Genomic DNA, 14,491 nt, shown 5'->3' on the forward strand with positions numbered 1-14,491 from the left:
ATATAGTCCGCGTCCCGCGAAGTTTCAACTTTTAAACTTGTAGTGTCTACCTATACCATAGACCTGAAAATACAGTACTAATGTCAAGCAAACTAGCCCACGCATCTATACTGGCTGACTTCACATTCTGCAACGCGCATGTACTATATATATCGCGTTTGCAGTGAAGATTCCCAGCTGAAAGTAGCGCTTGTCCTCGTCTGTTGTTCGGTTTCGTTCTCGCCAGAAAAAGTCACGATATTTGAATCACCACTAGATGGGTCGAAGCAAAGCAAGCGCATTCTTTTCGCATTGACGTCACTGTGTGACAGTTTTAGAGAAATGGGTAGAAAAGAAACCTTTTGCCAATTCCCTGTATTCTCCCCTCACGCAATACTCCTTCGGGAGCCTGTGAGGTAACTGAATAAATAAATAAATAAAAAGTCGTCAAAAAAGTTACAAGGTGTACGTATCATTCAGCTAAATGTCAGGCACAGCCAGCTGCATTTTCACCCTCGGCTGGAATGACCGAGACGGTCAGACTCGCTATAATCGCATACACGCAAACGGCGGCCACAAGTTACCGGCACATTTCATTAAAGTCACATTCACCTGCGCGCAAGCCAGTCGTTTAGAAAGAAACACACAGTGTATTCGTTGCGTAGTAGGGCGACGAATGGTGAGGTTGGTGTTCAAGGCCGTCTAAGCGGACAGTAGACGATGGCCAAATCAAATACAGTGATTCAAAGTAAGATTCAGATATATCTGTCACAATAGATGGTGGATCTTCTCTTGTCTGCCTTATATATAACTCTTACGGCACTGTCAGCCACTCCGACGATTGAGCGAGCATAATGTTTTTAATGCAAAAGCTGACGCAAAAGAGACGCCTCACGTCGGAGCATTCCGGGCTGATGTCGGAGTTGTAGCGAAGGGTTCACTGCGCGCAGTCTATGTGCGTCTTATATTTTAAGCATTGCGCTCGAATAGTGTGTTTGCCGGAAGGAAAAGCTACTTTGCAGTGTCTGTTTTCTAAATTGTAATCGAGTTTCAGTGGTACTTGAGCAGCCTTGTCAGAATGAAAAACGCAGGGAGTTTAAACTGAAAAGGTATCATAAAAAAAAAAATATTTCGCAGGTCTGTATAAAGTCGACAAATATTTTATTATAAAGTCCATGCAACATACGAATTGACAACTTGTAGACCCATCATCTTGCACTTTATGTTGGCTAACCAACCATGCACTTGTCGCAAACAAACCGCTTGGAAGTCTGTGAGCCCAAATAAGTCGAAAGGAAATAGGTTCGCTAACGGCATTTTTTTTCTGTAGACAGTCTGCAGACTTGATACTGTCAAACGGACAAGTCTATATATAAGGAGGCAAAGCGGTCTAAGAAGTCGACAGTCAAGCAAAGTTGATAGATACAGTTCCTCAACGTCAAGGGTATAGCGCACACACATTGAGCCGTTGACCCGTGTCCCAAGATCGTGTGATCCATCAGCGGGCGACTGTCCGCTGCCGGATCACACGACCATTCTGTAAAGAGCAGTTCGCGGCCTCTGCGCCCTGTGACGCCAGGTGGATAGGAAAGCTGCTGCACAAACACCGCCGATTCGCAGGAACTCGTTCTATAGCGGAGCGTCGGATGACCCCCGCGTGTAACCCGGCTGCACGTGACAGGAAATCGCGGAGACAAGCCTGGCTCAACAGCGAGAACAGGTTGCTGTCGCGGATAAAGGAGCACGAGATGTTTGTGACACGCGAATACGTCTCGTGCCGCCTGCTTGGACTCTCGAGGACGCAGTACATACTGCCGGCGCGATAAGACGCGTCCGACAGGTGCGTCTAACACAAGGAAGTCACGTGCGACACATTTCCCGATGACTCCACAATGGCCATGCTTGCGCCGCTGTTCAATAGATTAGATAGATAGATAGATAGATAGATAGATAGATAGATAGATAGATAGATAGATAGATAGATAGATAGATAGATAGATAGATAGATAGATAGATAGATAGATAGATAGATAGATAGATAGATAGATAGATAGATAGATAGATAGATAGATAGATTAGCAAGGTGGAAATTCATTTGGCGTGCGTCCGTTTTGCGCAGCTAACAAAATGGTTGGATACTGATACCTTGTTTTCTAAATCTACAGTTGCAATATTATTTTTTTCCCTGCAAACTGCAGTTATAGGATAACTAATGGGCCGAGCGTATTCTTCCGTTCGCAACAATTTCGAACGATTGCCATTCGACATTAGCAAATGTCGGCGCGTGCCTCATAATCAGATGGTGGTTTTGGCCCGTAAAACCCCACAATTTTAACAAAAGTCGGAACGCGATTCAACCTCTAGTTGAAGTCGACGAAAGACGATGTCTTCGTGAGCGAGTTTGGGGTGAGAATGGGGCGGTGTCACTGCGCACGGCATTCTATCACATCACCCCGCACTCGAAGGGAGCAGGAGCAGCGTCGGATTTCGGGAACGGCCCACATTCTTAGACTGCACTATCTTTAGGGTAGGCCTACGAGGAAGGCTAGAAACCGAGACACCCGAAACGGAAAAGTGGGTGTGACTCACTAAGGAAGACACTGAGTCGGAAAAAATCCGCGGTGGTGGCGTGGAGAGATATATCCCACCAGCGCCGATACGTTTTGAAGCCGAGAGCCTCTACGCCTGCCTTCTGCTGTGGCGAACCGTTATAACCGAGGACGCCCGTGGGCTAAACGTGGCGGTCCCCTAATCGAGAAGATTCCCGGGGCTGCGCACAACGTATGCGAAGGAAAGGTAAGCGCTACGTAAGTTTCATTTATGCTCAACGTCCTGCCTGCCGTGGTGGCTGTGGCGTTGCCACGAACACCAGCTCGGCGTCACGTGATGCCTTTCGACGGCGTCTACTCTGGTTTAATTAAACGTTATCAGTAAATAAGGAGTACACTGCATTCTGTGCCCCGGGCAGATCTTTTCCACTGTTTGTGGAGCTGCCCCAAGTGCATGGCGGTACAACCTATTCCCAACCCTTCCTTTTCCTCGTGGGAGGCCGCTCTTCGGCCCACTTGCTTGGATGACCAGCTCTGGCTGGTGGACCGGGCCTGCCTAGAGATGTCGGCCAGGGGGCTCCCGGACATATAGGGGCCCAACCACATTTAAATAGATGAAATAAAGTTTTATCCGTCCGTCCGTCCTGCATTCTATAAGAAACCGAACACTTATCCCAGCAGGTTTCGAGAAATGGTTGCAGTGTCAGAACGGGCCAAATATGAAAATTAAGTACATTAACACCAGGAACGTCGCATTGACGTAGCGGCGCTAAGGTTGGGTCGCGATACTAATTAATTATAATTAATTAAGAAGATAAAAGAACAAAATTTTCGGTCTACATCTTATACACATCGTAAAATAATTGACACCCCTAAAAGTGAATAAGGGTGCAAATCTATAACTCACATCCTTACACCCAAAAAGAAGTGTAAGGGTGTGAGATATGGGCCGATTTACACACTTAATTAATTTTACAGTGCACTAATGATCGACCTTTCCCGACCAAATGAATGAAAAGCTGGTTTTTGAAACAATACCATTATAAATTAATTCAGTGCTTCACTTTAGCGTCCACAGCTGCTGCTATCATCAGCCTATATGGCCTAGAGCCGTCCCGTTCCTTAAAATAAAGGCTTTATTCATTCATTCATATGCACTGCAGGACGAATACCTCTCCCAGCAATCTCCAGTCTGGCGCTGATTCCGAATTTCATCCCCACACCTAATTTTCTGTCATCCTCGACTGCGCTTCCCTTCCATTGGCACTCTTTCTGTAGCTCTATAATGGTCCACCGGTTATCTGCCCTATACGCATTACATGGCCTGCCCAGCTCCATTTTTTTTTCTCCTAATGTCAACTACAATATCGGCTATCTCCGTTAGCTCTCTGATCCACACCGCTCTCTTCCTGTCCTTTAACGTTACGCCTAACATTTTTCGTTCCATCGCTATTCGCGCGGTCCTTCCGGTGGAATACAATGAGTGTGCACTTTTCTTCTCCAACGACCAGTGGTAAGCTTCTAGTCAGGATTCGGCAGTGTCTGACGTATGCACTCCAACCCATCTTCTGTAAATTTCCGTCAGGGTCCCCTGTGAGTAATTATAGATACTCTTAAATGTGAAAACACGTACGCACTGACAAGGGTGCAATAGAGAGTGTGAGCCGCTGTGCAAGAGAGCTCCACGTATTTGGGATGCTACAGCACTCGTGCACTGCGACACGAAGTGTCCCAGCGCGAGAAATAAGCCACGTCACGCAGCGGCAAGCGCACGTGCGTCGCTGCAGATGTCAGCGCGAGGTTGAATGCGCCGTCACTTAGGTCACAAAGGAATGCGTCACGCGAACGACCGCTCTAAGACCTTTCCCGATCGTTTGAAAGAACGATAATCGATCTTAGATCTTAGAGAGAAGAAAAAAGACCTCAGCCGATCTGAGCAAGCTTTGTTGAGAATACGCCAAGAACAGCATCACTTGCACCGTAAAATTACTGACGCCCTTGAAAGTGAATGCTGGTGTAAATCGGTCGCACCCTTACACCTGAAAAGGGCATAAGGGTTTGAGGTATAACCCTTATTCACTTTTAAGGGTGTCAGTTATATTAAAGCGAAGCTTTCTATATATGGACGTCTCACTGATTCTTCCGCGAGCGCCGAAAACGCACTGCAGGAAATCCAACTTATACAATGGAACTATCTGCAAACACAATAGAACAACGGCGCACGACATGCGTATAACGTAGAACACCCACTCGCAGTTGTACCGATAAGAACAATGAGAACTGCAACGCCACGCTGCCCCGACGAACTGTAAATATCAGCATTGCATTAGGCGCGTCACGCAATGGATTCCCGCCGTCACCATGGGTAGGCTGCGGGTGCAGCGCAGGGCAGAAGAGGCTGCCGCACGCGAACGTAAGCGCGAGCACGATCGTGCCCGTGTATCGGCAACGGCATGCAGTTCGTGAAAGTATGCGTGTAAGCAACGGCTATGCATGATCTACAATAAAGGCTATGCAACTTAACGAAATGTGTTTTCATTCAACTTCAACGTTCATAAAATACAATCCTAAGCGAGCAATCAAATCACATATGCATCGCATCGGGTCGCTCAGGGTTCGTTGCGTGGTCGTTGGCTTTGGACTTCGACTTTGATTCACGAATGAATTGTGGCGCAAGGAAAAAGAAGGAAAACCAAGAAGAAGACAGGATAGGGCGCCAATTCCTTGCGCCACAATTCATTCGTTTAGCTCTGCACCAACTCGCCCAACGCACTACTTTGCTAAAGACTTTGATTCAGTTTGCATGGGCAAAAGCTTCGCGTTCAACCGCCTTTCTTTAAGAAAGGGGCTTTATTTTTAGTGTGAGAGCTATCCCTTAAATGCACGCAAGTGTTTCCAAATGCGACCTTCAGCTGGTGCTGTAGTCTTCACAAAGTTCACTATAGTCTCCATGAAGACTGCTGGACAATGCTGGCTGGCCGGCGCGGCGCCCGCAAACCTGCTCCGCGTCGAGGTTCATTTCAACTGCTTCATTAATTGCTGAGTCCTATCTCTACTGCTCACACACACGCATACACGCTGGTGGGGCTCTCACCAGCGTGTGCGCATAATATTTACGCGTCTCCGGCAATGTTTCGCCGCGACACGTGTTTTCGTCTGCCTGCGGCGATAGTTTGCAAATCGCCCGATGGCTCCGAGCGTGGATGAGCCTTTTTAAAAGCCGGCGTTGCCACGTGCGCGCACCACGTGGTACTAAAGTGCGAAACTCGAGCGGGGGAGGCACTCTCAAGCATGGAGGAAGTAAACGTATAGGAGGGACCGCAACGCGATTGACGCCGAGTGTGGTGGCCCAACACGTGGTGAAAACGTCACAGCACGGAGGATACGTCAGAGCGCGCGGTAGGTTTTAGTACTCCCGGTTGATATTTTTGTTTTCTCAATACCCATTCGAAACCATTTGAAACTCTCAAAATAAACAAAAACAAAACAAGGAAAAACCGTTTTTCCTTCCTGCATGTGAGCAGATAGCTGCCGGCCGAGTACGCACCGAATAAAAACTACCGGTAACCAAACGTCTCGGCAACTCTCAATTCGCCGTCATCTCGACGCAAGAGGTCACGTGTTGGGCCGCCACTGCTGGATACACGAAGCGTTCGCTTGCCAAGGCTGGCTGCGTGACGTAATGCTCCCTCCTATATTTTCCTTCCTCCATGCTTACAAGTGCTGACGTTGCGAAAAAAATTATTTTTTTCTTTTGACGAAGAAAAAATTATTTGAAATTATTCCCTAACACATACTGTATGGTCTGATTGTACGGAAATATTGTTCTATCTATCTCCTTGCTTCCTGTATTTTAAGCGCAATATATTTCCGTTCCTCGAGTAGAGATGACAGTCAGAGCCCGTGCTGTCACCTCCACAAGGTTTGTCTTGCGCTGTTGTTGCTTCACAATGTGTGCGCATGCAGGGCTGCACACTCGCATGTTTCCAAGTTGCTGTGACTCGGCTACGTGGCTGGCTGCAGGCTCCTCGCTGACGTCGTGCCCTCCGGGGATAACAAGGGGCTTGCATAACGAACGCAGAGGAGGAGGTTGTCGTATGAGGGCGCTCTCCTCACTTACAGCCCCGTTAGAAAAGAAACCTCTAAAACAGCCAGCGTGTGACGCAGTGTTTACAATGCGTCCCGCCAACCGCGTCGCTCGTGACTGGAAGCTTCAAGCGCTGCAGAGCGAGTTCCGTTGGCGGGGGATTCCGTCGCGTGCTCGCCGAACGCTTGCAGCCCAGTAACGAACAAACTGGGACCACTGCTTATGAAATTACATCCCGTCCGCCCTCTGACCGCCCAGTGCATTTCTTCACGTTAGGGCATTACCCTGGCGGTCTCTGGCGCGCACTGTTAAACAGAAGCCACGTACGCAAACATGTAAACATGCGCGGGCGATGAAAGGCAACACGTCGAAAGTGCTCGCTCGGCGACTGAAAACCAAGAGGCTGGTTAGCGCGGTCGCTCGCTTACAAGCGAGATGCCTACTCTTGGAACACGGTCATCGAAAAGCCCGGAACCAGTCTAGCATTCGCAACCACAGCAGCAAAACTAGGCCATCTCAGTGGCACGAGAGAAGGTAAGCATGTAGATGTAGCAAAAACAGTGTGGCGCGCCAAAGCTCGCATACTTATGGCCTTCGAGATTGCGCAATCTCGGAGGCCACATCATACCATGCATCCAAACACATTTTTATTAATCCGACATCTCTTCGTATATCGTGCTCTTCCGCAGGCAGTGCACTGTTGAGAAGGTTGATATGATATCGCAGTTAGGCGCGGGCGCAGAATTCAGTTGGCTTCGCCCTACAGAAAGTAAAACGCGTGTTCTGTTCGCCACAGCAGGCGTTTATGATTATTTTAACTTCCCGGTTCTTTATTATATCATCATCCCTAAGCGCGCTTGACGGGGCAGGAGAGCGTAAGCGTTACTCAAATGAATTCGGCGAACGTGGCGAGTGTCCTGCGGATTGCGCGAAGACAAAGCTTCGCAAGATGGCACAGGAAATATAGAAAGGAGCACAATTTATTTACACATTTAATTATGCGGTTTTAAATTCAGCGGGCTATGCGAAAAACTACCACAGCGGAGATTGATTTGGAACAACTGGCCTTCTTTGAGGTACGCACAGTACGCAAACGTTTTCTTGCGCTCCACCTCCACTGGAACGCAGACGCTGCTGCTGGCACACCCGTGACCTTGTGTTCGGCAGCAGAGCGTCGTGGCCACTGAGTAACCACGGCGAACGCCTACCATAGTAATCAAAACGGTGTCCGAGGCAGTCTCTATACATACAAATACATATAGGCCTTCATGTATAGGGTGCCCCAGCTAACGATAGCCAAGCTCATCAACGAAAAAAAAAATAATAATAGATAGATTTAGAAAACACGGTGCAAGATACGATTTTAAGACATACGATGTTCGGTCGTCAGGCTTCTGGAGACCGTGGGTCTTATAACTGTATCTTGCACTGTGTATTTGTATATCTATTTTTTTCGTTGAATAGCTTGGCTATAACGTTAGCTGGGACACACGGTACGTAGTATAGTCTATGGCATCTTTTAGATTGCGCACTGCCCGTCGTGTCAGTAAATTACCCACGCATAAATGGCATCTTCTTCTGGCTAAACAGAAGTGGCACTCACTCGCACACCACCCTCGCATGTTGTTCGCGGTGCTTGATGCACTGTAAAAAATCAAACCCCGTTTCCTAAAGAAAGATGGTTGAACGCGAAGCTTTCTCCCATGCAAACTGAATCAAAGTCAAACTCAACGACCACGCAACGAACCCAAGAAATGCTGAGCGACCCGATGCGATGCATATGTGATTTGATTGCTTGTTTATCTAGGATTGTATTTTTTTAACGTTGAAGTTGTATGAAGACACACTTCGTTAAGTTGCATAGCCTTTATTTTAGATCATGTATAGCCGTTGCTTACACGCACACTTTCACGGATTGCATGCTGTTGCCGATACACGGGATCGGCCTTACGGGCACGATCACGCTCGAGCTTACATTCGCGTACGGCAGCCTCTTCTTCTGCCGTGCGCTGCACCCGCAGCGTATACCCATGGTGACAGCCGGGAATGCATTGGCTGACGCGCGTGCAGATATATACAGTTCGCGTGGGTAGTGTGGCGTCGCAGTTCCCACTGTTCTTATCGGTACAACTAAGAATGTAAACTGTAGTCTTCTACGATAGTGTGCGCAGATAGTTCCGTTGTGTAAGTTGGCTTTCCTGCAGTGCGTTTTCGGCTCTCACGGACGAATCAGTGAGACTTAGAAAGCTTCGCTCTAATAATTGTGTACTGATATTGGCTCTCTGCGGACACAGTGGAACGCGAAGTATAGTGGCCGCCGCTCGAATGACCACCCACCATTCCCGTGCACTATGATAACTTTCAACGGCCGCGTGAAAACCGATCAAGCGTGATATTTGCGTCGTCGTCGACGTGCGTGACCATGTGGCATAGAGCACGACGCATTCGACTCCCTCGTCAAGCGAGGAGAAAGAAAAGCTACCTCGTTCTTGGAACCCAGTCAAGAGCGGCTGCGCGTGACGTCAAATTGACGTAAGTGCCAGGAGGTTTCACCCGCTCTCTCCCCTCCTCCGTTACGCAACAGTTGCGCCCCGTTGCTAGCCGTGGCGGCGTCGAAGGTGACTTAATCCCGAGAATAATAGAATCGCTTCCTCGTAACGATAGCGGCTCCGGAGTGCGCGTAATTGCGATCACCTTGAAGATGGCGGAACAAGACAAGGACGACACAGGTGGTCGCCCACGTTGGACCCTTTTTGCTCGGCGCCTTGTAAATGGAAGGACGCCGATTGTCAAAAATCACCCCAAATAGTCACTGGTGCTCTTAAGTGCGCCGCTTTCAATCCAGTGCACACCGCACGAAAATTCACTGGGAAGCTGCTAAATGCTTATTTGACCACACCCGAAGGGCGAAAGATCTCTAAACCAAATAAAATCTGACCGGTTTGTTTACATACTAATTCACGGAATCTTGTAATCTCTACTGACGAAAGCTAATAAGTATAATAATTAAACACGAGTACTCGAAGAGTCGGACACTGACCACGCAGATTCTGCTACATGCGCCATTTTCTATAGGAGAACTTGAGATTAAGTATCGGGAAACGCTCTTTTTCTGAACACACACACACACACACACACACACACACACACACACATATATATATATATATATATATATATATATATATATATATATATATATATACTCAACAACTCAGAATTGCAGAAAAAGCCAAGCGAAGGCGAGCCAGACTCACGTTATAAGAAAGTAAACTTTCCGCGCATATGAATCCCTGCGCGATAAAGTTTCCTAAACAATGAGTTAGCCTAGCCTCATTCCCCATGGTGGCTCATCTCAGAGAGAGCGAAGTGTGCATGCATGAGTGACAAAAGAAAAACACTCTTAGAGCGTTCAAAGCGAGTGGTCTTAAACGAAGCTCTTGCTGCACACGTTAATTATTAGAAAGCTTGTTGCAACCAGGCTCTAAAGATGTTGGGAGGCTATTCGTGCAGTTTTTTAAATCACAATTAGTGACATTGTGTTTAGAAACTGATCTTAATTGTCCCTGATCGTTAGCTGTCTTTTTTCTTTCTCACTAGTCAGTACAAGCGTGGTACCTGATTATACCGAAATAAATATTCCAGCTGCAAATATAAGTGCCTACGTTTCACTATTCGATATTCGATTCTTACTATTCGTCTTCGACACGTATTCGAAAAATTTGATATTCCCCCACCTCTAGTAAAAAAAACTTTCATATAGTTTCGTCATGGCATCTGACTTGAATTTCGGTATGGATGTTTTACGTATTCATTTCCGAGATAACCTTGAAAAGGATTGAAAGCAATGTGCAATATACGTATGATTGTGCACGTGGTCTCAGGAAGATATAGGATTGCAGATCATGCGCTTTCCCGCCTAACACGCGTTAACGAAGTCCTGCGACACCAATTTTATATTTCTAGCGCCTTCCCGTGCTAAACGCACACTCGAATGTTTTCTTTTTTTTTTTTTTTTCCTGTCGCGGGGATCGCACGTTGAACGTATTTGGGAGCGCGCGCCGTTAGTACCTATGCTGTTTACAGTATAGTAGAATCTAGCGCCGCGTCCATTGCGCGCCATCCCTGTGCAGGAAGTGACTCTCCACACTACTTGAAATCCATTTGCTTCACATGCGACTTATCACGATCAGCTTTTCTCTGCACTCGCACGAGTGCTTGGCACTTCTGGACGGAGTGTGTTCCACATTTAATCCAATTCTCGGGAGTTCTCGTACCACCCACTCTGGTTAAGCACAAGCAGAGTGTATACGTTCTCCATAAGGATAAATATGGTGGATGTTACAAGACAGATCCAAACACGGGACAAGCTGTTACTACCACATGCACAATGGAATATATATATATACAGTACACATGTATATACCAAGTGTTTCAGCGAACACTTTCAACAATTTTTGAAGGTTGCCTGTGGCAGATAGCACAATTCTAGTTCATGAGCTGGTCTAGTGGAGGCGTGGAGCAGAGGTAGAATACCCGGCTTCAAATCTGAAGGTCGTAAGTTCGAATCCTATTCCAGCCCACCACATTTTCAGGCATGGAGTGGTGCCTGACACCGGTAAGAAAAAAAAATATTGCCGAGAGCTAGTGGGGCTATACTAGTTCAGGTGCAACCAAACTAGGAAGGCCCACTAAGCTTCATCAAAGTCACTCCCTCACCAGAACAGGAATTGGCCCCCCTGGTGCAGTATTCGGCCACTACATCCCTCATGACTCCGACAAAGACAGGGGTAATTGGAGATCGCAGGGAGAGGCCTTCGTCCTGCAGTGGACATAAAATAGGCTGATGATGATGAGCTGGTCTACTCGAAGAGGCGGACATTGCTTTCACAGAAAAAATTGAAATGCATAATCGACTAATCAACAAACATTCGCTAATTAAGTTTTTAACTAATTACCTTATGGCCCATATTGCAACTTACAAATTCTAGTAATGGAGTTCGCAAGGCGGATCCACTTGCAGAATTCTCAGGATCACACCAGTTTAGAGATAGTAATTCCCGAACTTTGCGGAGAAATGCATTGGCGTTCCAGTTACTTTTGTGCTTCTTAAGATGAACTGAACTGATCGCTTCTCTCTCCGTGAACCTCGAACACTAACTCCCGTATTCTCGAATCATCCTCGAGCTCTTGCTCCCCTCCACTGAGTAAAGTCACTGGAACCTTTTCCAGTGAAGTACCGCAACCCTTCTCTCTTCGCCACCGCGCCGCCGATTGGTCAGTTGCCATCAGGTGATCAGTTCCCGCCATAGATGTGGTCCACGCCGCGCCGGAGCGGGCAAGCAGACAAAGGCCTCGCTCGCACACGCTGCGCGTATATGAGCCATCGACGAGGTCATATTTTACATTTTGTGTAATTTAGGGCATATGCAACTTTCGTAGACTTAATAAAAGCGAAAGGAAACGCCCGGGTGCAGCAACCAGCCGGTAGTCCAAGAATGCGCTTTTCGCGATACCAACTAAGCGGGAAGAGCGACAGCAAGCGCCGTGCTATCTGGCTGCACCGAATCAAGCACGACAACTACACACTCCCACTAGGTGAACTTGATGATACCGCAAAGCTGAGAGCCTTTGCGGTATCATCGAACTGCGTAAATGCCATAATGTGATCGAAAAGCTTCTTAACGTGGCGCGTTTGCTTTGTAGACTGCGGTTTGCCTTGCGCTAACAAGGCGAGGAGATGCTCAGAAATACGCAGAATCGAGCAAAAAGCCAGTCGAAGAGCGTCGGAATGCAGGCGGCTGTGTAAAAAATAACATAATGTAGTGAGAAAACCGCTGCAATAAAGATCTATCGACCTGTCAATGTCCAATGTTAAAATATACATTTTACCGTGTGTTGCTGTTTATTACTGCTTAAAACAACTGGAGCGCGACCTATACAACTCTGTTTTAGCGCATATTTCCTTCTACCGCAGTCAGGCACAGTTTATCTTGGTCGAAATCGATCTGTATCAATCGTTTCGAGCGCGGTAAATCAGTAGCCACGTTCGAAAGCTATTACATCCACGCTTATAAACGATGCGTGGCAATGCTTGATACCTAGTCAGCCTAAAAAAATCCTCTGTGACGCACGAGCATCGGGTTCGTTTTGCATTTAGCAAGGGGGCCTGCAGTTGAATGCTTCAATTTCCGAGTACATGCAATTTATATCGTGTCTAGCTAAGCAAAATACGGTTTTGCTTGTTGATTTCACAGTGCCCATTGCGACAACCAACGTGCCGGTCTTCACTATAGCAAGCCTAGAAAACCCGAGGAAGGGCTGCTCGCGTTTTTTGCAGCGCGTCAAATAGCTACGAGTTAGCTACGAGGGTAAAACAGTCAACGTAAACAAACCCGACATTCACGTAGGCCTGCGACGTATAAAATGCTTAAAACACGAGTAATGTTGCTTAATTATGGAATTAAGCAATTGGATAGCTTCCCAACGAGCGCAAAACTTATCGGGAAGGAGAACAAACGAAAGGCCAGCCGCTCGAGCGCCCGTCCTGTCGCTGGTCTCGCTGCATGCAATTTGGCGCCTGTAAAAATCTTCCGATCGTACTTATCTGTACTGCTTCGCACGCATAGAAGATGCACCATCTCATTTTCTATGTTAAGGACGATGAAATCTGTCGATATAAACCGCTCAAAGCGAAGCTACATAGCTGAGCTGCTGCCGCCCGAGAGACGCGTTGGACCAAATCTGGCAACAAGAGCGCAGTGTTGCCTGCGCGCGCTCCGGCGGTTGCGCTACTTTCCAGGTTTCCAGGTTTACCACCGAGTGGAACACAGCGTTGTCCCTCGACTGAAGAAGACGACGCTTATCAATAATTCCTGTCGAGTGAAGCGCAGCGACCACTTCTGTCGAAGGGCGGCGCTTTCATGTATACTTTCTCGACGGTAGCTGAATGACGTGCACGCCTTGACCAAAACGCATCTACTAGATTTGGAGCAGCCGCCTTTTACTGACAATTTCGTATGGCATAGGTGCCACAGAATGACTGGGTCAAGGAAATCCAGAGGCGTAGATATGCTAATTAGGTCATGTATAAAGTGGCAAAGTGTAAAAGATACGTTTAAGGAGCGCTTAATTATGCATTAGAGGCACATGGGAAGGTAAAAAGACGTGGCTTGGAGCAGCTCACCTATAAACACGTAGCGATTAACAACGATAAAATCAAGAATTGATTGATGGCATTAGAAGCGATATTAATGAGTTCAAGAAACCGGGGCAGGTGGCATCAGTAGGAGATATGAACGTGCACATGGAGTATTTTGACGGATATGCTGTTTACAACGGTTCAATGGTGCTGGATCTGTGCGATCAACAGAACCTCATAGTAGTTAACAGGGAGACTAAGTGCCATGGACAGGTAACGTGGCAATACGGAAACAGGCAGTCATGTATCGACTACGCCTTGGTATCAGAAATCGTCTGCGAACAACTAGACCAAATGATAATAGACGAATAGGGAAAAAATAGCCTGGGTAGCGATCATAGACGTTTAGCATTAAAGTTTGGGAGAGATACCAACGTAGAACACGAACCAATAGCTTCAGAATTTTTTTAATGAATGAAGAGCAAATAACAGAGATTGCAAAAAAAAAAAACATAGAGAAGGAAATTGAGGCTTTCCCTACAGCAGTCTGGGAATATAAGGAACTGGTGGACGTTATGCAGCAGGAAATAAGGCAGACACGGCAAAACAATTGTTAAATTGGAAAGAGGAAACCACGTAAGTGGTGGAACAAGGAAATTAAACAAGCTATAGAAGAGCGTAAAGAGAAGTCTAGGGATCATCGAGAAGCCAAAAAGTTGGGATTAAACGAAGAAG

This window comes from Dermacentor silvarum, chromosome 10 (assembly GCF_013339745.2).
Source record: "Dermacentor silvarum isolate Dsil-2018 chromosome 10, BIME_Dsil_1.4, whole genome shotgun sequence".
Taxonomy (NCBI): Eukaryota; Metazoa; Arthropoda; class Arachnida; order Ixodida; family Ixodidae; genus Dermacentor; species Dermacentor silvarum.